The 20,459-nt window shown below is 43.3% G+C and overlaps 2 long non-coding RNA genes and 1 pseudogene across 3 annotated transcripts in view; 1 reads left to right on the top strand and 2 right to left on the bottom strand.

Moving 5' to 3' along the window:
- Positions 1–20,459, bottom strand: part of LOC135202238 (uncharacterized) — a 362,178-nt gene that overhangs the window by 98,139 nt on the left and 243,580 nt on the right. The window lies entirely within an intron of this gene.
- The window catches only part of LOC135202237 (uncharacterized), a 200,435-nt gene that overhangs the window by 167,694 nt on the left and 12,282 nt on the right, over positions 1–20,459 (top strand). The window lies entirely within an intron of this gene.
- Positions 1–20,459, bottom strand: part of LOC135201935 (metallophosphoesterase 1-like) — a 44,186-nt pseudogene that overhangs the window by 12,957 nt on the left and 10,770 nt on the right.

The following is a 20,459-nucleotide window of genomic DNA, read 5'->3' as shown; positions in this document are numbered from 1 at the left end:
ATCTCATAAGACCTTGGCCAGGGATGAGCTGGATTCTCGTTCTTGGCCAAGAAAACCTCCTGAAACGAGCAAACTGCCTTGTCATGCTTCCAGCCAACATGTTTGCTAATTGCTTGCAGCTCACTAACCCTTTTAGCTGTGGCCAAAGGCCACCAAAAAGATGGTCTTTTTCGAGATATCTCTAAACGAAGCTTGATCCATCGGTTCGAACTTATTAGTTCTAAGAATTTCAGGACCACATCGAGATTCCAGGAAGGTGTTCTGTATCGGTGTTCCTTCCTGTTCAAAGGACCTTATGAGGTCTCTCAGATCAAGATTATTGGTAATATCTAAACCTCTGTGTCTAAAAACTGAGGCCAACATACTACGATATCCTTTAATCGTCTGAGTTGACAACCCTGCTTCCTTCTTTAAATATAAAAGGAAGTCGGCAATTTGGGTCACAGAGGTACTGGATGAAGAAATCTTCCGACTCTTGCACCACTTACGAAAGATTTTCCACTTCGCCTGGTACACCTTAATAGTCGAGGCTCTTCTTGCTCTGGCCACAGCACTGGCCGCCTCTCTAGAAAACCCCTCGCTCTGACAAGTCTTTCGATAGTCTGAAAGCAGTCAGACCCAGAGCGAGGGTGTTCTTGTGGTACCTGTTGAAGTGAGGCTGTTTGAGTAGATCTACTCTTGCTGGAAGTGTTCTTGGTACATCTATTGTCGCCATTCCAGTACCTCTGTGAACCAATCTCGGGCCGGCCAGTAGGGAGCTATGAGAGTCATTCTCGTCCCTTGACTCTCCCTGAATTTCTTCAAAACCTTTCCTAATATCTTGAACGGGGGAAAGGCGTACACATCTAGCCCCGTCCAATCTGGAAGAAAGGCGTCTACTGCGACTGCTTGACGGTCTGGGACTGGAGAGCAATAAGTCGTCAATCTCTTTGTCATTGCGGTTGCAAAACAAGTCCACAAATGGAACGACCCCATAATTTCCACCAGACTCTGGCATACTTCTAGATGAAGAGTCCATTCTGTTGACAGAAAGTTGACCTTCCCTGCTCAACAGGTCCGCTCTCACATTCTTCTCCCCTTGAATGAACCTGGTGAGAAGGGTTTACGTTTTCCTTCTCTGCCATAGAAGGATCTCCTCCGCCAACTTGCAAAGAGAGACTGAATGCGTTCCCCCTTGCTTGCGGATGTACGCCAGAGCTGTGGTATTGTCCGCGTTGACCTGCACGCCTTGTTGCGGATCACCGCGTTGAACTCTTTCAAAGCCAAGAAAATCGCCATCAGTTCCTTCCTGTTTATATGCCAAGACGCTTCCTCCTTGCTCCAGCGACCTGACACTTCTTGAGGGCCGAGAGTCGCTCCCAGCCTGCGTCCGACGCGTCTGAAAACATACAAGGTCTGGGCTCTTCTGCTGGAGCGACGCTCCCTCCGCTAACTTCCCCGGAGTTAGCCACCAAAGTAATTCCTCTTTGATCTTGCGAGGAATTCGAAACAGGAAGGAATCCGGTCGGTTGCGATTTTCTTGGCCAGACTTGGTTTCAAAAATATTTGCAAGGGTCTCATGTGAAGCCTTCCTAGAGAAACGAACCGTTCCAGTGACGAGAGAGTCCCCAGTAAGCTCATCCACTCTCGTGCAGAGCATTGTTCTTTCTCTAGAAAGGCTTGTACTTTCCGGATATGCACTGAGCCTGCCAGTCGGGAGATGGAAAAGCCCGAAAAGTCGCTGAGGAAATCAGAATCTCCCAAATAAACTTAGCTCCTGATTGGGGATCAGATTCGACTTTTCTAAGTTCACCATCAGCCCTAATTCGTTCGTTAATGCCAACGTCATTCTTAAGTCCTCCAGACATTGTCTTCTTGATTGGGCTCTTATGAGCCAATCGTCTAGGTATAGAGACACTCTTATCCCTAGAATATGTAGCCACTTCGCCACGCTTGACATACACTCTTGTAAAACTTGTGGGGCTGTGCACAGTCCGAAGCAGAGGGCTTTGAACTGAAAAGACCCTGTTCTGGATCACAAATCTTAAGTACTTCCTGGATCCTGCATGAATTGGGATATGAAAATATGCGTCTTGAAGGTCGCAGGTAACCATCCAGTCCCCTGGACGTACCGCTGCCAGTACTGAATCGGTCGTCTCCATAGTAAATTTTGTCTTCTCCACAAATAAGTTGAGTTGACTTACGTCCAGTACTGGTCTCCATCCCCCCGAGGATTTCGCTACTAAGAAAAGCCGGTTGTAAAATCCCGGGGATAAGTGATCCAGAACAGGTTCTATTGCTCCTTTTCTGAGCATAGAAAGTACTTGCTCTTGTAGTGCTTCTTGTTTCCCTGGATCGCTGTAGTGAGCTCCAAGCTCTCTTGGCGATGTCGAAAGAAGTGGTTTCTTCAGAAAAGGGATCTTGTAACCTTCCTTGGCTACCGTGACGACCCAAGGATCTGCTCCCTTTTCTTGCCAAATCTCCCAAAACTTCTGGAGTCTGGCCCCAACTGATGTCTGAAGGACTTGTTCTTCATTGTTTATTACTGGGTTTCGAACCCCTCTTGGAAGGAGCTCTTCTTCCTCTGAAGGAAGGACGAGAAAAGGACTTGCCTTGAAAGGGCTGACTAGCCTGTCTTGACTCCTTAGGTGCCTTCTTACCACTTTGGTGGGTAAAAAATTTCCTTACCGAAGACGTTAAAAGGTCCTGCGTCGCCTTCTGAGTCAGGGAAAGCGAAATATCCTTGATAAGATCCGAAGGAAATAACTGATCCGAGAGTGGGGAAAAAACCAATTCGGATTCTGGGCGTTAGAAACGCCCTTTGCAGCAAAAGAGCACAGGAGTGGACCTCTTCTTTAAAACTCCTGCGGTGAAAAGCGAAGCTAACTCATCGCACCCATCCCTTAGGGCTTTGTCCATGCAGGACATAATACTGCTTGAAGTTGCGAAGCAGTTGATTCCTTATCTTCCACGGTTCGTCCAGAGCCCCCAAGGACCAATCAAGAAAAAATTGAAAACCTCGAATGTCGGAAAATACCTTTCAAGAGATGATCTAACTCTGATGACGTCCACCAAACTTTATAGCTGAATTCAAAGCATGTCTGCGGGAACTGTCAACAATGTTGGAAAAAATACCCCTGGGAGGAGGCAGGAACTCCCAGGCCGAGACTTTCCCCCGTCGCATACCAGATTCCGGACTTCGATGCCAATTTGGCTGGAGGGAGGAGGAAAGAAAAGAAGTCTTGCCCGCTTCCCTCTTTTCTTTCAACCACGTATCGATCCTTTGAAGAGCCTTCTTAGCTGTAATTGAAAGCTTCATCTTCAAAAACGATGACTTCTTCGGTGTTTTATTCTTGGAGAATTGAGAAAGGGGTGACATCGGAGCTGAAGGCTGAAATTCCCCTCAAAAACAAAAAATGACAAAAGGCAATCAGTTAACTTCTTGTAGTCTGAAGAAGGTGTTTCACCATCTTTCTCTTCTTCAGACGCTAAGTCTTCCATCTCCTCTTCTGCCGAAGAAACATCTTGTAATCCAAGGTCTTGCTGCTGAACACTTTCTCTAACCTCTCGGGAAGAAGAAGGCTCCTGCCGCCTGAGTCCTGCGTCCATTTTCTGAGATACGTCGACAAAACGTGAATCCGCTCCGAGATTGCGTCCTGCGTCCTGTCCCGGTAACTTGCGTCCTACACGAGAATCCGAAGTGCGATGAGGAGGAGGCAAACAATCATGCGTCCTTTTGGAGGACTTGACGGGGAGGGACGCGTCCTTACGTCTCGTAGGAGGATGTTTCGTTGTTTCCCACGATTTAACTAGATCGGCTAACCTTCCTTGCATCTCTTTAAGAAAGTCCTTAGTCTCTGTTTCCTGACGGGATGCCTGTAGCATGCGGGAACGAAGACGAGAAGCTCGAACCTGAGGTCTACGAGAAGGAGAAGATACAGGAGAAACTGCCCAGGATGCAGAAGGAGGGCTCCTATCAGGCGAACCGCCGTCTAAATGAAGTCTTGCGTCCTGCCTTGAACGAAAAGTTCTCCTCCTTTTAACCGGAACCACGTCTCATCGTCACTAGATGAGAAAATCTCGGGGCTACTCCACCGCTCTTGAGCGTCAAGTTCATCCTGAGATGACGTAGGTCTATGCGTCCATCTTCAGCGGACGCGATTCTTCCGCCTAACGTATTATACCTGCCTGACGCAGAACTATCGGTAGAAGAAAAACACTTCCCAGTGTCGCCTTTCTATGGCGGCACTGCTGCAGCCTGGGGGGACGCAACAGGACTGCCTGAAGGGACGACTGATCGTAAGGGAACCCTCTCGCCCTCCCTTCGACGTCGACATGCCTTTCTCCCTTGGGTCTGGGAGCTTGGCAGAGGCCTAAGTCTAGGAGCACGAGAGCAGATGATCAGCCGCCCCCTCCACTACACTGACACTCTCAAAAGTACCCACTTTGTCTGTAAGACGCTGAATCTGATTGCCCATTGACGCAAGGGCGGCAAACACTTTCACATAATTAGGATCCTCAGAAAACAGCAGCACGCAGGAGAAACCTGATGAGAAGGGTCTACAACTTCTACTTGGGAAGAGGGGGGGAGAATAAAAGAGCATTCAGGCCTTACTAGAAGAGCCTGACCTCTCACTCCGAGATACCGATCTCCTTACTCTATTCCTTTTCTAGTCTCTCAACATATTTAGTGAAAGTCTTCCATCCCTTCTCATTTAACCTTTCACACTCATTACATCTATTATCCCAAGTACACACACCCAAACACCCTCTCTACACTTCTTACATACTGTGTGAGGGTCTACCGAGGCTTTCGGCAGTCTCACCTTGCACCCTTCTTTCACACACACTCTAAATACTAAACCAGAATCAGACATTATAAGAAATTCCAAACGCGATTGCCAATCCAACTTTCCAATACAATACCCAATAATCCATCAAAGTACAGCGAAAGTCAGCTAACGAGTTCGAAATTCTAGCAGGGAACCCACAACGATGTTGCCGGTTCGACTGGCAGAAAAAATCTGACGAAAATGGGAATGATTCCGAGCACCAGGGCCACGGGAACGGGGTGGCGATCACCTGAACTACCAGTGATCTAGCGGTTGCCGCGAGTTTTGAAAATTCTGCCAGTGCGAACAGAGAATATAGCTATATATATACCTGCCAGGTAAGTGTCATACATGAAATTGAACATTATTTACTATTCATCATTAATTTAACCAGACAAGTGGTTTATTGAGCTTTCACATGGCTGGCCTCAAGGATTTGTCCTTATTAATAACAAATTCTAAATCTTCATATTTGAGCAGGACAGTAAAAAAAATAAAAATAAAAATTCCAGTAATAATGCATTTCTTTTAGCAACCAAAAAAACATTCTCTTGATTAGTATTTCGGTAGTAGGCCTCAATCAGCTCATTCTGAGAACATCAACATTATCCTAGCCTACTTAAATATGTATATATAGTGGATGATCAGTTTTTTTAATTAAGGTTACAACATGATGATAATACAGTTTAAATGGATTTAGTAAGTACATTAGTTTTAGTACCATTACCTTTGTCTTAAATCCAGATGTAATAGCCAATCTGACTTAATGTAAATGGATACTGTAAGTGTAACACCAGCCTTGGCCAATAATTCATACATATCGTACACATCTTGTACCTCGTGTATGATACGACCCTCTAAAATCAGATATAAATATCATTTTTAAAATAACGAGATATATGAGTACTTATATGCAATACACAAAATATCAACACTTGTGGTCACAAAGGAATGTTTAATTACCTCTCATATACATACTGAAATGAGCTTTGAACTCTCAATCACTTTTTATCATCCTACTGTTTAATCTTTAAAGGAAAACAATTATGTCACATACCTGTCTTCCTGTTCTTCCTGTACTGTACTATTCCGTGATTTAAATGCACACTACAGTCAACCCCCGGTATTTGTGGGGGATGTATACCACAACCCACCCCAAAAATAGCTAAAATCCACGAATACGTACTTGGAACCCTTCTAAAACTAAAAATGCAATAGTAACTGCCTATTTTGATAGTTCAAACACAAAAAACCACACTAAAAATACTTATACTTAAGTATTTTAAAAGTATTATTACAAAAAAATGCATTTAGTCATGAAAATATGAAAATATCAGTAATTAGTGAATATTTCTCTATGAAGAAAATACTGGTGAATTGGTGCATTTTCTGCAATTAATGTATATATATTGTTCCATAGAAATCCATGAATAGGTGAGTCTGCGAATCCAGAACTGCAAATATTTGGGAGTTGACTGTAATTACTATTAGACAAATGGAATCATTTTAAAATCCTTATCTACATACAGGTGGAAAAAAATCTCAGGTATAATCACCTGCATTAACATACTTACTTGAAACAATCTTTAACTTTGTTAAGGCAGGTTTGCATAGAAAACAGTCATCCCCTTCCATAGCCATACTATTAATAATGACAAATGTTACTCCTTGAATCTGCACTAACGTTTACAGGACCAGTATCAAATGCCTTTTGAAATCAAAGGTTCACCAGGTACGTTCAAGCTGCAAAGTAATACTGATATCATTCAATGGATAACTACTCACACTGAAAATACAGTCTTATGAATATTAAATCTTGTACATTGAAATAATACTTGAAACAATAGTTGTTTTACCACAAGCACTATTATCACTATTACAAATGCATATACTTTAGTAATTCTCAGTCAGAGAAAATGGGTCAATTATGTGTTCCTCATTAATTTCCTTAGAAAGAAATTGGAAAGATGCTGATTAAGCTTTTAACTATATTGCATTGCTGAAGAAGCCCACATTTGACACAGAAGGATATGGTATAGTTCCATTCACAAGCACATTCCTCTACAACAGAGGTAGATAATGCCATTACATACATAAGTACACATTTTTTTAATGAGTTTTGACAGATACCACAAACCAAACTGATAAGAAAGTTTATAGTAATGCTATTTTTCTAAGGCAGAATATCAAAGCAGCAACAACAGAGACAATCTCAGAAAAATTTAAACCTAATAAGCTCAAAACGTGGAAAAACGAATAAATTACCTATAATGGAAGCCCATGTCATGGTTACCAGCTGCTATTAGGAACTGAATTTCTTCAGGAGCATAAAACAAATTGTGGAATCTGGTGACATATGCTGCAAACTCATCAGGCATACACCATTTGCCTTCATCAAAGAGGTCTCCTATAAATGAAATAAGCATTACAGAATATGATGAAAGCACTGAAACTTTAAAATTTTCAAATAGTATATAAAATAATCATATAATACAGTACAAGTAGATCATTAAAAAAATTGCATTTGACCCTAGTTTTGCTTTTTTTTTTTCATAAGCTTCTGTAGTATTTGTAGAATTTTGACAAATATTGAGAAAATCCTGCTTGTGTAACAAATCTGCTCCATATAAAACTATCAAACATATACGTATGTACATACCTACATTTGTGGAACATGAAATTCACATATGTAAGCATACAGTGCAGTATGTGCACCTGATCTACACAAGCAGAGCCAATTGGGTGGTAGCTGCTCAGACCTTTGAAATGTGTTTGCTTGTCATGATCCTCTACTCTTTAAATTTCAATTTCATTACACTTCTTTTCATTATGCAAGTTCCTTTCTATTATATGATTTTTAGTTTATAAATGTTGATACATTTACTTATTGCCAATCTCATATGACTGCACAATCCTTTCTTATGAGTTGGTTATCATCTCCTATTATTTTGATTGAAATTTCTTTACATTTCTCTTTCATATATATTTGTTTGCCTAAATGGTTTTATTACGCACATGCAGTAGGAACTCCTGCTCCCTATGCAATCTCTGTGGCCCCTTTGCAAGTGTGTAATAATTTTGTTCTGTTTTTCTGATCATCTTTTTAAACTTCAATTTCTTTACAATTCTCTTGCATTATGTAAGTTTCTTTTGTTTAAAAGAATACATGTGTTTGCTTAATCATGTTTACATGCAAGTACTACTTGCTTATGGCCAATAATGAAAAAAAAAAAAAAATTTGGTGCTGTTGGGGGCTTGGTAACTCTGCAATAATTTCTTCCTTTAAATAAAGTAATTATGTTTATTTTAAAGTGTATGTGCATAGTTATATCACGAAAGTGTTTTGTGTCTATAGAGATTTCTTTCATTTTTTATTATGGCCAGGAATATTCCCATTCAATCTGTGACATAATTGGGTTGCTATCTGACTAAGTTAACCCATACCAACAATTTTTCAGGAACCTAACCAAAACTGTATTAGTGACAGTTCTTATAATAGCAGTATGTATTTTTCAAAAAATTACTGTCAACTTTACCATAGAAATTTTTCTCAAGTTTAAGTTAAAACTCTGAAATATAAAAAAAATGTGTAGAAATTTTCTATGGTTAGATTCATTCTTAGCCCTTAATACAAAAAATGATATTTTTATAATACAATAAAGTTTCATACATACTTACCTGGCAGATATATACATAGCTAAGACTCCGTCGTCCCGACAGAAATTCAAATTTCGCGCCACTCGGTAGCAGGTAGGTCAGGTGATCTACCGGCCTGCCCTGGGCGGCAGGACTAGGAACCATTTTTTCCTTCCGTTTTCTCTCATATATTTCCTCTTCCACCTGTCTCCTTGCGGGGAGGCTGGGTGGGTGGGGGGGCCCTAATCGTATATATCTGCCAGGTAAGTATGTATGAAACTTTATTGTATTATAACAATATCATTTTCATACAATCAACTTACCTGTCAGATATATACATAGCTGATTGGCACCCTTCGGTGGAGGGTAAGAGACAGCTACTACTGGAATAGACAGGTAAACAACATCTGTTGTAGGTGGTATAAAATAAAAACCTTGGTTCCTACCTGATAGGTGGGTAGACTTCGTGTGTTTGCCCCGTAGTCTGCATCACCTCAAGAAACTTTAGCGAGATATGTGATCTATGGCCAAGAATTCTTGTGGGTCTGCCGAAGGGGTCTTATCCACTTACTCGGCAGAGCCTGAAAGGACTTTGTCAATGGGTGCTGATCCACTTACATGACAACACACCTTATAAGGAGCACACAACCAATCCCGACCACCTGATCCTAACCACCATGTTAGTATTAAAAAATTTGCTCGAGTTATCCCCAACTCTTCGCAACAACCGTAACTCAAACCACAATGCACACGCACACAATAATTTCAAAAAAAAATTTTTTATCTATTACAAGATATCACAAGAGTTCCTTACTGAACGGAAGTGACTGCCGCTTGTGCGGCAACTGCACCTGTTCAGCAGAAAGTCTAGAACATATCTATTAGACTTAAGTAGTAAAAAAAATTTAAGGATTGTTGTCAGCTCCTGTACCAAGGATTGTGCCCGCAGACACAAAAGGACCTAAGGAAAAACATTTTTCATAGGTCACACGCACGTCCTTCAAATAGTGAGCAGCAAACACGAATTACATCAATCCAATATCGCTTCCAAGATATTCTTCAGCGACATATTTCTCTGAAAAGAGAGAGACGTCGCCACTGCTCCTCACTTCATGAGCTCTTACTCTCAGGAGTTTTAAAGAATCATCCGTGCAAGCCTTATGAGCGTCCGTAATTACGTTTCCTGACAAAAAAGGCTAAAGCATTCTTAGACATAGGTCTTGATGGATCCTTCACTGAGCACCAAAGACCTTGTCTAGAACCTCCCAACTGTTCATTTTTCTGTAAGTAAACTTTAACGCCTTACTGGCAAAGAGACCTCTCCGGTTCCCTGCCGACGAGACCCGATAATCCTTTTACCTCGAAGTTTCTCGGCCAGGGATTCGAAGGATTTTCATTCTTCGCCAAGAATAATTCCTTGAAGGAACAGATGGCTGAATCTATATTGAAACCCGACTTTGTCACTAAGGGCGTGCAGTTTCACATAACTCTTTTTTGGCCGTCGCTGAGTGACAAAATGGAATAAACATTTTCTCCGGTTATATCACGAAATCGTTGAGGCCAAATGTAGGGGGTTCAAATCTCTCTGAAGCCTCCAAGAACTTTCAGCACTACGTTAGATTCCAGTTAGGGGGAGAAGTAATTCTAGACTTCTTGGTCTCAAACGATCTAATCAGATCATGCAGATCCTTATCGTTTTCCCAAAATTCTTTTAGCCTCTAAATCCTAAAGACGGGCCGATAGCATACTTCTATAGCCCTTAAATCGTGGCTACGGAGAGCTTGCGATTCTTCTCTCAGAAATAACACAAAATCAGCTATTTCTGTTACAGAGGTACTGGAGGAGGACAACTTCTTTGACTTACACCTGATTATATATTGTATAATTGTTATGGGTATAGATAAGTGTGATTATATATTGTATAATTGTTATGGGTATTTTATGCATTGTTGAAAAGAAATATGGTGGGTGTCTATATATAGACAACATGTGGTAGATTCTAGAAGGTGTCTGTTGATGTATTTAAGTTGTGTTGTGACGTCATAGGCTGTGACGTCATAGACAAGATGGCGGCGGCGTCGGCAGGATGTAAACAATAACACGGGGTAGTAGAAAGCACGTGTTGGTGGTGTGTGGTTGGTAGGGGAGAGCTCTCTGTCTGGTAGGGAGTTGTTTTTTGGGTCGTAAGTCTTGTGGTGCTGGTGTTTTAGGTGATTTCTGGAGTGTACTGGAGTTGGAGAAAGCGTACAGTTGGGTAGATTATTCATTTTTATAGAGAAAGAAAGGAGTTAGGCTAGGCCAAAATTCAAACTGGTAGCAGAGCGTGGTTGATCAAGATGCCTGGATCCGACAGTGAACAAAGGTAGACTACTAGATGGAGAAGGGAATGTCCTAGGTTTAGCGGGATACAAGAAGAATACAAAGAATGGAAAGGTCAAGCCGAAGATTGGCTATTGTTGTATGGAGAGATACAAAATACCCGGCGATAGAAATGAGAATGAGCTTAAAAGGGAAAGCCCGAGAGCTAGTGGAAGCATTAGATAAAGATAAACTTACTGGTACAGAGGGTCCAAAGTTAATCCTAGAGAAACAGATAAAGCTATCTAAAAAGACTCGGTAATGGAGAATTACGTAGAATAAAAGATATTCTAATAAGAGGAGAATCTAGTGAAAAATATGGCGGACTATTTAATTAGATACGAGAAGGCAGCATCTGAGTGTGAAAGAGCATGGGGAAAGGCGCGCTTTGAAGGCGAAGTCAAGGGGTATCATGTAATAGAGCAAGCAATCTCACGGAAAATCAAAAACAAATGGTATTATCGGCTTGTGGGCAAGAAAAGCTAGAGTACGGAACAGTGTCGCAAACAATGAAAAGACTATTTGAGGGATTAGGGACTAAAGAGGAACGGGAACTGGTGGGGTTCGTCAGAAGGCAATGCCAGTTCTGGGAGAGGGAGGGAAAACCAAAAGATATCGGGGAAGATGGAACCGAGGAAGGGGTGGTAGAGAAAGTCCTATAAAACAAAGAAGGGAAGGTAACAGTATGTGCAATATGCAGCTCAGAATGGCATTGGGCTAGGGATTGTCCTCAGAATTTTCATAATAGGAAGAAAACTGAAACAAGACTAGAAGAAAATAAGGTAAAACAGAAAATGGGACAGAAGAAGAAGAGGTTTATGTAGGAGAAGTTAATAAAATAGTGGAAGCATCATGGGAGGTGGTTGATGCAATTTTGGACACAGGGTGTAAATCAACAGTTTGCGGGGAATAATTGTGACTAGCACGTATTGTCATGGATTTGAGTCAGGAAGAGTTGAGGAGAATGAGGGACACTAGGACAGAGTCTAATAAAGTGTTTAATTTTGGTGAGACATCTTATAAGTCCAGAGGAATAATAGAAATACCTGTGATACTAAAAAACAGAAAGTTTTATTTGAAGACGGAAATTCTGCAAGGTGATATACCCTGGCTGATAGGTAAGCAAACCATGAGTAAAATGGGTATGACCCTAAATTTGAAAGAAAATTGTGTCATAGTAGAAGTATTAGGGGGAATGAAAGTAGAGTTAAGAGAAGACGAACAGGGTCATTTAAGAGTGCCTATAAGGAGGAGGAAGGTAGAAGAATTATTACTGGAGGGTTGGAAGGGAAAGAATCCGAGGGAAATTAAGAACACAATGAAGAAATTACATTTACAGTTTGGTCATGGAAGTGGAGATAAAATATGGAAGCTAACAGAGGAAGCACAATGGAGTCAATGGGTTAATGAACGAAAAAAGAAAAAGAGGAACTAAGAAAGTTACTAACGGAACTGATTAAAATTGTGAGGTTTGTAAAAAATACAAAGAAACCCCGCCAAACCGGTAGTAGGCTTTTCTTGGAGTAAAACGTTCAATGAAGTCGTAGCGATGGATGTGGGAGAGATAGAAGAGAGAAAGTTCTTGGTAATAGTGGATATGGCAACGAGATATTGTCAGGCCTGTTGGATAAAAGATAGAAACCAGAAACTATAATAAAGATACTTTTGAGTGCTGGTTTGCTATATTTGGAGCACCCTCCAAAATATTGTCAGATAATGGGGGAGACCTCAAAATGAAAAAGTAAGGAGGATGGCAGAAAAATGGAATATTAAAGTATTAGCCACAGCATCAGAATCTCCGTGGAGCAACGGATTATGTGAAAAGACCGTAGGCATGATCAAGGGAAGTGTAAGGAAGATGATGGAGGAAGAGGAAGTAGATTGGTCCCTAGCTTTGAAATGGGTAGTGAGTGCTAGGAACTGTTTAATGAATAATGGAGGTTTCTCTCCAACCAATTAGTATTTGGAAAAAACCCTTCACTGCCTAACCTAATAGGAATGAAGAAAGTTCTAGTCCTGTGCAAGCAGAGAAAAAGGGATGGAAGAAAGGTATGGTAAGGGACACACTGAATGCAATGCACAAGGCCAGAGAAGCATTATAAAAAATGAGTCCTGTAATAAAATAAGAATAGCGCTAAACAAAAACATCAGAGAACATAAATTTGAAGAAGCAGTGGTAGGAGATGAGGTATTCTATAAGAGGGAAAATGAAAATGAATGGAGAGGACCTGCTCAGGTAGTGGGAGTATCGGGGAAAACAATAATAGGTCAAACATGGCGGGATTCTTTAAGAGAAGTAGCTAGGATACATGTGACAAGGATTCAACGACGATCACCAGATACAGAAGAGATATCGGCTAGAATAGATAAATCCCATGGGGTGAAAGGTAGGTCAGATGGCCCAAATGAAGGGAAAGTAGATTGGCTGGAAGGAGAGGAGATAATGGGTGAGAGAAGGAATGCAGACAGAAGAGACTATAGAAAGAGAGGTGATAGAGGAAACAGTGGAAGATAACGGGAAACAAAGTGGGTCAATAGAAAGCGAGTTAATGGAAGAGATACCAAAATTCAAAAAGGGAAATAGAGTTAGGGCTATAAACAATGATACAGGACAAGTAGAAGAATGGACTATTTTAGGTCTTGCAGGAAAAAGATCAAGCCAAGCATGGGCTGATTCGTACAATATACGAGACTCACAGTCAGGTGACAAAGGGTGGGTTAACTTGAGGGATTATAGTCAGGTAGAAAAAATTGAAAGAGGATGAAGGGAGGTGTTTGCTGGGATTTGAAAATAGAAGCATAATGGAAGCTAAAGAAAAAGAACTTCTAAGTTGGAGAGATAACCAGGTATATGAGGAGGTAAATGATGTTGGACAAAAAGCTATATCTACAAGATGGATAGTAACTGAAAAGATAAAAGGGGGGGAAAATGTATGTAAAGCAAGATTGGTAGCTAGAGGGTTTGAAGAAGAAATGGCTGAGTGGGAAAAGGATGCTCCCACATGCAATGCCTGAAATTTTAAAATTCTGTCTAACCATAATAAAGGTGAAAAATTGGAATTGTTATACATTGGATGTCAAAACTGCATATTTACAAGGTGACGAGATACAAAGAGAAGTGTACTTGAAGCCACCAAGGGAAGATGGTTGGAGGGGATTATGGGGAAGTTGAGAAAACAGTCTATGGGCTCAAGGATGCAGCAAACGCATGGTATTGTAAATGTGTGAAAGTAGTGAAGGAGCTTCAAGGTGAGAGAAGTAGACTAGAACCTAATGACCGCCATCAAATCGAGCACTGGTGTAAGTAGCAAGAGATTAAAAATAGATATTGCTGCAATAAGGGAAACCATTGAATCCGGGGAAATAAAGGAGGTGAGATGGATAAAAGGAAAGGAGCAAGTGGCTTGATGTATTAACTAAAGCAGGAGTTTTCCAGGGGAATGTATTAGAAACTTATGTAGAGGGTAAAGAAGTTGGAGGACGAAGGAAATTAAGAGGGGATACTAGTTTTAGGAAACAGTCGGAGGGGAGGGAGAAAGAGATAAGTGTGATTATATATTGTATAATTGTTATGGGTATAGATAAGTGTGATTATATATTGTATAATTGTTATGGGTATTTTATGCATTGTTGAAATATGGTGGGTGTCCTATATATAGACAACATGTGGTAGATTCTAGAAGGTGTCTGTTGATGTATTTAAGTTGTGTTGTGACGTCATAGGCTGTGACGTCATAGACAAGATGGCGGCGGCGTCGGCAGGATGTAACAATAACACGGGTAGTAGAAAGCACGTGTTGGTGGTGTGTGGTTGGTAGGGGAGAGCTCTCTGTCTGGTAGGAGTTTGTTTTTTTGGGTCGTAAGTCTTGTGGTGCTGGTGTTTTAAGGTGATTTCTGGAGTGTACTGGAGTTGGAGAAAGCGTACAGGTGGGTAGATTATTCATTTTTATAGAGAAAGAAAGGAGTTAGGCTAGGCCAAAATTCAAAACACCACCTTCTAAAAACTTCCCACTTGGATTGGTAAACCCGGTCCTAGTGGAAGTTCTCCGGGCTCTAGCGATCGAGCTTGCTGCTTTGCTAGAAAAGCCTCTCGCTCTGACAAGTCTTTCGATAGTCGAAAGGCAGTCAGAGCGAGAGCGGGGAGGTTTTGATGAAACCTCTCGAAGTGTGGTTGTCTGAGAAGATCCCTCCTTTGTGGAAGGGAAGGATCTGGGGAAGTCTACTATCCACTCCAGTACCTCTGGGAACCCACTCTTGAGCTGGCCAAAAGGGGGCTATCAGGGTCATTCTTGTCCCCTTTTGATTTGAAGTCACAAAACTTCCTGAGGTACTTGCCCCAGAATCTTGAATGGGGGGGGGGAAATGCGTAAACGTCTACCTGAGACCAATCTAGCAGGAAGGCGTCCACTGCTAGAGCTCTGGGATCTTCTACTACTGAACAGAAGACTTCCAGTCTCTTCGAGAGGAACGTGGCAAAGAGGTCGACATGAGGAGTTCCCCAAAGAGACCAGAGCTTGAGGCAAACGTCTGAGTGGAGGGTCCACTCGGTATGAAGGACCTGGTTCCTCCTGCTCAGCCTGTCCGCTCTTACGTTCCTTACTCCTTGAACGAACCTCGTCAAGAGAGAGATGTTCCTTTGCGATGTCCACAACAGCAGTTCTCTTGCGAGTTCGTAAAGGGCATACGAGTGAGTACCTCCTTGCTTCCGAATGTATGCCAGAGCGGTTGTATTGTCCGCATTCACTTGTACTATTTTGTTGCATACTAACGGTTCGAAGCTCTTTAGAGCTAGGTGTACAGCCAACAGTTCTTTGCAGTTTATGTGCCAGGACACTTGAAGAGCATTCCAAGTGCCTGCACACTTCTCTTTCCCAAAGTTGCTCCCCAACTTTTTCCGACGCGTCGGAAAACAATACAAGGTTTGGGCTCTGTATTTCCAGGGAAGTACCCTTGTTTTCCCTCAGTGGGAGTAACCACCATTCTAGATGTCGTTTTATCAGATCTGGAATGGGAAAACTGTCCGAGAGGAGTCCTGTCTTCATGTTTCCACGAACTTCTGAGGAAGAACTGAAGAGGACGAGTGAAGTCTTCCTAGATGAAAGAACTGTTCGAGCGAGGAAAGGGTCCCTAACAGGCTCAACCATTCCCTCGCCGAAGTCCGTTCCTTCCTTCCTTAGGAAGAGAGAGACTTTTTCTAAACCTCTCGCTAGTCTCTCTTGAGAAGGAAATACTCGAAAACCCCGAGAATCCATCCGAATCCCCAGATAGACCAAGTTCTGGCTGGGGATCAGTTGGGACTTCTCGAGGTTCACGAGTAATCCTAGTGTCTTTATCAGGTTTAGTGTCACAGTCAGGTCCTCCAAACACTGTTTCTCTGACTTTGCTCTGATAAGCCAGTTCGTCTAGGTATAGAGATATACTGATTCCTTCAGATGAAGCCATCTCGCCACATTTTTCAAAAGGTTCGTGAAAACCTGAGGCGCCGTAGACAGGCCGAAACACAAGGCTCTGAATTGGAAGATCCTTCCCCCCGTCATGAAACGGAGGTACTTCTTCGACGAAGGATGGATCGGGACGTGAAAATAGGCGTCCTGGAGATCCGAGACACCATCCAATCCCCTTGGCGAAGAGCCGCCCCCAGGACTGAAGCAGAGGTTTCCATGGAGAACTTCTGTTTTTGAACAAACTTGTTCAGAGCGCTGACATCCAGAACTGGTCTCCAGCCCCCCGAGGCTTTCGCAACCAAGAAAAGACGATTGTAAAACCCTGGGGAGCTTTGATCCAGCACAAGTTCTATAGCTCTCTTGTCCCACAATCTGATCCACCATTTGTTGAAGAGTATCTTTCAACACAGGGTCCTTGTAATTGGCGGACAATCCCTCGGAGTTGACGTCAGGGGAGGATTGTTCAGGAAAGGAATGAGATATCCCTTCTGAAAGAACCGACATCGACCAAGCGTCTGTGTCGATGCGAGTCCAGGCTTCCGCAAATCCCGCCCCGGAGCCTGGCACCTACTGGTGTTTGGAGGAGCGCCACTTCACTTTCCCCTTTTAAAGGGCGGAACGAGGCTCGACCTCTCTTCTCGGTCGTTTTCCTTTTAGCAGTAACTCTAGTGGGAGGGCCTCCTCGAAAGGGCCGAACAGGAGTAGACCCCACTTTCTTTTCTCCCACCATCACTGGTCTCTTCTTCCTGGACGATTGCAGGAGAAGATCCTGAGTCGCTTTCTCCGTCAGAGATCGGGAAATATCCCTCACCAACTGTGACGGGAACAGAAAATCAGACCTAGGGGCGAATAACAAAGCTGCTCTTTGCGAATGTGATACTGCTTTCGTCAAGAAAGCGCTAAAAACAGATCTCTTCTTCAAGAGACCTGCTCCAAATAAGGAAGAAACTTCCCCTGAGCCGTCTTGCACCGCCGCCTTGTCAATACATGACAAATTGCCAGGAGTACATCCGGTTCTAGCCCTTCAGGGGCATGAGCCTTCTTGGACATCACCCCAAGGGACCAATCTAGGAAGTTAAAGACTTCTAGAATGTGAAAAAGTCCCTTGAGGAGATGATCCAACTCTGAAAGACCCCAAGTAATCTTAGCCGTGTGAAGGCTATGTCTCCTGGATGCATCTACCAGACTGGAAAAGTCAGCTTCAGCTGAAGCTGGAAGAGTGAGACCCATATTCTCCCCAGTCTGGTACCAAATCCCTCTCTTGCCCGTAAGTCTATCGGGAGGCATGCAAAACACTGTCCTTACTAGCTCTTTCTTAGTTAGCATCCAGCTATCCAGCGATTGCAGAGCTCTCTTCATAGAAATCGTCGGTCTCATCTTCAAGAAAGCCGACGATTTCGGTGTCTTCGAGCATGAAAAAAGTGAACGAGGCGAAGGAGGAGCGGCAGGGATCAATGCATCTCCGTATTCCTGGAGAAGGAGAGCTGTCAAAACTTTGTAGTTCGACAGTCCTTCTTTACCGTGAGACTCGTCCTCTGAGTCCTCTTCCAAAATCGGATCAGAAGGAGAGGCCACTTCCCAGTCGCGGGTCTTCCTGTCCAAAAACTCTCTCTACGGGAGACAAACTCCTAATAGGAGAGAGGGGCTAAGAGAGTGTAAAGAGCTCCTATGCTTGGCTGGCTCTTCGTACTTGGCTGGCTCTTCGCGCTTGGCTGGCGCCTCGCGCCTGGCTGGCGCCTCGCGCTTGGCTGGCGTCTCGCGCCTGGCTGACTCCTCGCGCTTGGCTGGCGCCTCGCGCCTGGCAGGATCCTCTCGCTTGGCTGGCGTCTCGCGCCTGACTGACTCCTCGCGCTTGGCTGGCGCCTCGCGCCTGACTGGTGTCTCGCGCCTCTCAAAACTCTCGCGCCTGACTGACGCCTCGCGCCTGGTTGAAGTCTCGCGTCTTCCTGGTGCCACATCTTTGCGTGACAGATGCTTGTCTGGAGCCTCGCGCTTGGCTGAATCCTCACGCCTGGTTGTTACCTCGCGCTCGGCTGAAGCTGCTGGTCTGGCAGACGTATCCCATCTGGGAGAATCCTCTCGTCTGTAATGCGTTTCTCGCTTGTCTGACTCTCTAATCCTAGAGGACGCTTCTCGTCTGTAGGACGCCTCGCGCTTGGCTGGCGCGACGCGCTTGTCTGGCGAATCAAAATCGTCCAACGAGTCTCTATCTGAGTTCTCAAAAGACTCACGTCTCACAGGAGCCTCACTCCTGGCGGGAGAAGGAAGACGAGTCTTCTTGACCGGCAGTCTCACGTCTTTCTTACGAGGAGGATCCTTCGAAAGGACTCCTACTAAGGCGGATAGCTGTTCCTGCACCGCCAAAATGATCCTCTTGGAAGCCTCTCCTGCGTCTTCTTGAACGGGAGAGGGAGACCTCGAAGGCGTATTGCCCACATCATGGGACGTGAAAACCCTCTTCGCCTTCTTGATAGAAGGAGGTGCTTCTTCCGAAAAGCGTTCTGGGCTTGAATCCAACACAGGATCTCTCCAGTGCCTTTTCAGGGGCCGAGGGACAAGGTCCGAAATCCTCCAACCCTCGTTTAGGAGAGGGAGAAGCGGACGCAAGAGAAGCACTCTCTGAGGACGCTTTTTCGATAGCGGTCCTGAGCAGACTGTCTATATACAGCACCTGCTGAGGGACGCCTGACCGGGGGGAATTCTCCACAACCTCCGTACGGCTTTCGACTTTCCTTCTCCTCTGGGCTTGGGAGCTTGGAAGAGGTCTAGGCCTGGGAGCGTCGCAGAGACGGTCAGACGCCCCCTCCACAACACTGGGGACACTCACTTCACTAAAATCACTTTCACAGTCCTTACCTTTCATGGTAGCCATTTTGGATCTCATCCTGTGAAGAGTAGCCTTCAGTTCAGCAATTCCGAGGCCGAATCTGAATGTAAGGCCCAGTGAGGGTCCTGATACAGAATCATAATTAAGAGAAGAGTTAGAATTATAAACCAAAGGCTCAATAGGCCTTGTACTACTACCCTCAATCTTAGATGCAGCCCTTCTGACTCTATCCCTTTCTAACTTCTTCAAGTAAGAAGTTAGAGTCTTCCATTCCTCAACATTCAACCTCTCACACTCATGACAGGTGTTAGAAATAGAACAATCAAAACCCCTAGCATACAGTGTGAGGATCAACCGAAGCTTTCGGTATCCTCACCTTGCAGCCTACATTCACACCACATTCTCACACAAACACTTGAATCAGACATTCTGAAGAAAAATCAAAAGCAAGTCCAATCCAGTCCACAGTAGCGAATGCCAAAACAACGATCCAGGTACGTCACCAAAAGTCCACAAAAAGATGATCAATTGTCTAGAAAAGCGAATTCCAGTCAAGAGGTGGCAGCAACGATGTTGATACCACCGGCGACAGAAAATATATGAGTAGAAAACGGGAATGGTTCCTAGTCCTGCCGCCCAGGGCAGGCCGGTAGATCACCTGACCTACCTGTAGCGAGTGGCGCGAAATTTGAATTTCTGTCGGGACGACGGAGTCCTTAGCTATGTATATATCTGACAGGTAAGTTGATTGTATGAAAATGGAACTTCATTCACAGACTGAGTTAAATGGGGAAGACAAAAATAAGTAGTGATATTTTACGAGTATGAGCAAATATGTAGTGATTGTAAGAATATACAGGGAATGCAGTTTATCACAAAAATGTGAGGGTAACTGATAATCAGCTTACCCAAAATAATGGTGTGAGTAAATTAAAAAAACTTACCTAAAAAAATAACAATATTGGGTTTATGTAACGTTATGGCGGACTGAAAGGCTCGATGCATTTGCCATTCCCTGAAAATCATAACACTGTAATTACATATTTGAATACAGAATTATAACTTTCATATTAAATACTGCTGCACTACTCATCAAAATTCTTAAACTTCTATACACTGTTTAGATTATACAGTAGTACCTCGAGATACGAAATTAATCCGTTCCGAGGCGCCCTTCGTATCATGAGGTTTTCGTATCTTGGACCACATTTTACATGTAAAATGACTAATCCGTTCCAAGCCCTCCAAAAACACCCCAGTAAATTATATTTCCAGGCCTAAAACACATGTTCTAGGGTTACGACGCCGATCCGACGGAAGAAATGTGACTCCAAAAAGGCAAAATACTGTACATACTTGAGTAATATTCAACTGCATGTAATG

Source organism: Macrobrachium nipponense, chromosome 30, assembly GCF_015104395.2.
Source record: "Macrobrachium nipponense isolate FS-2020 chromosome 30, ASM1510439v2, whole genome shotgun sequence".
Taxonomy (NCBI): Eukaryota; Metazoa; Arthropoda; class Malacostraca; order Decapoda; family Palaemonidae; genus Macrobrachium; species Macrobrachium nipponense.
The sequence above is the reverse complement of the archived record's forward strand: the minus strand, read 5'-3'. Positions and strand labels throughout refer to the sequence as shown.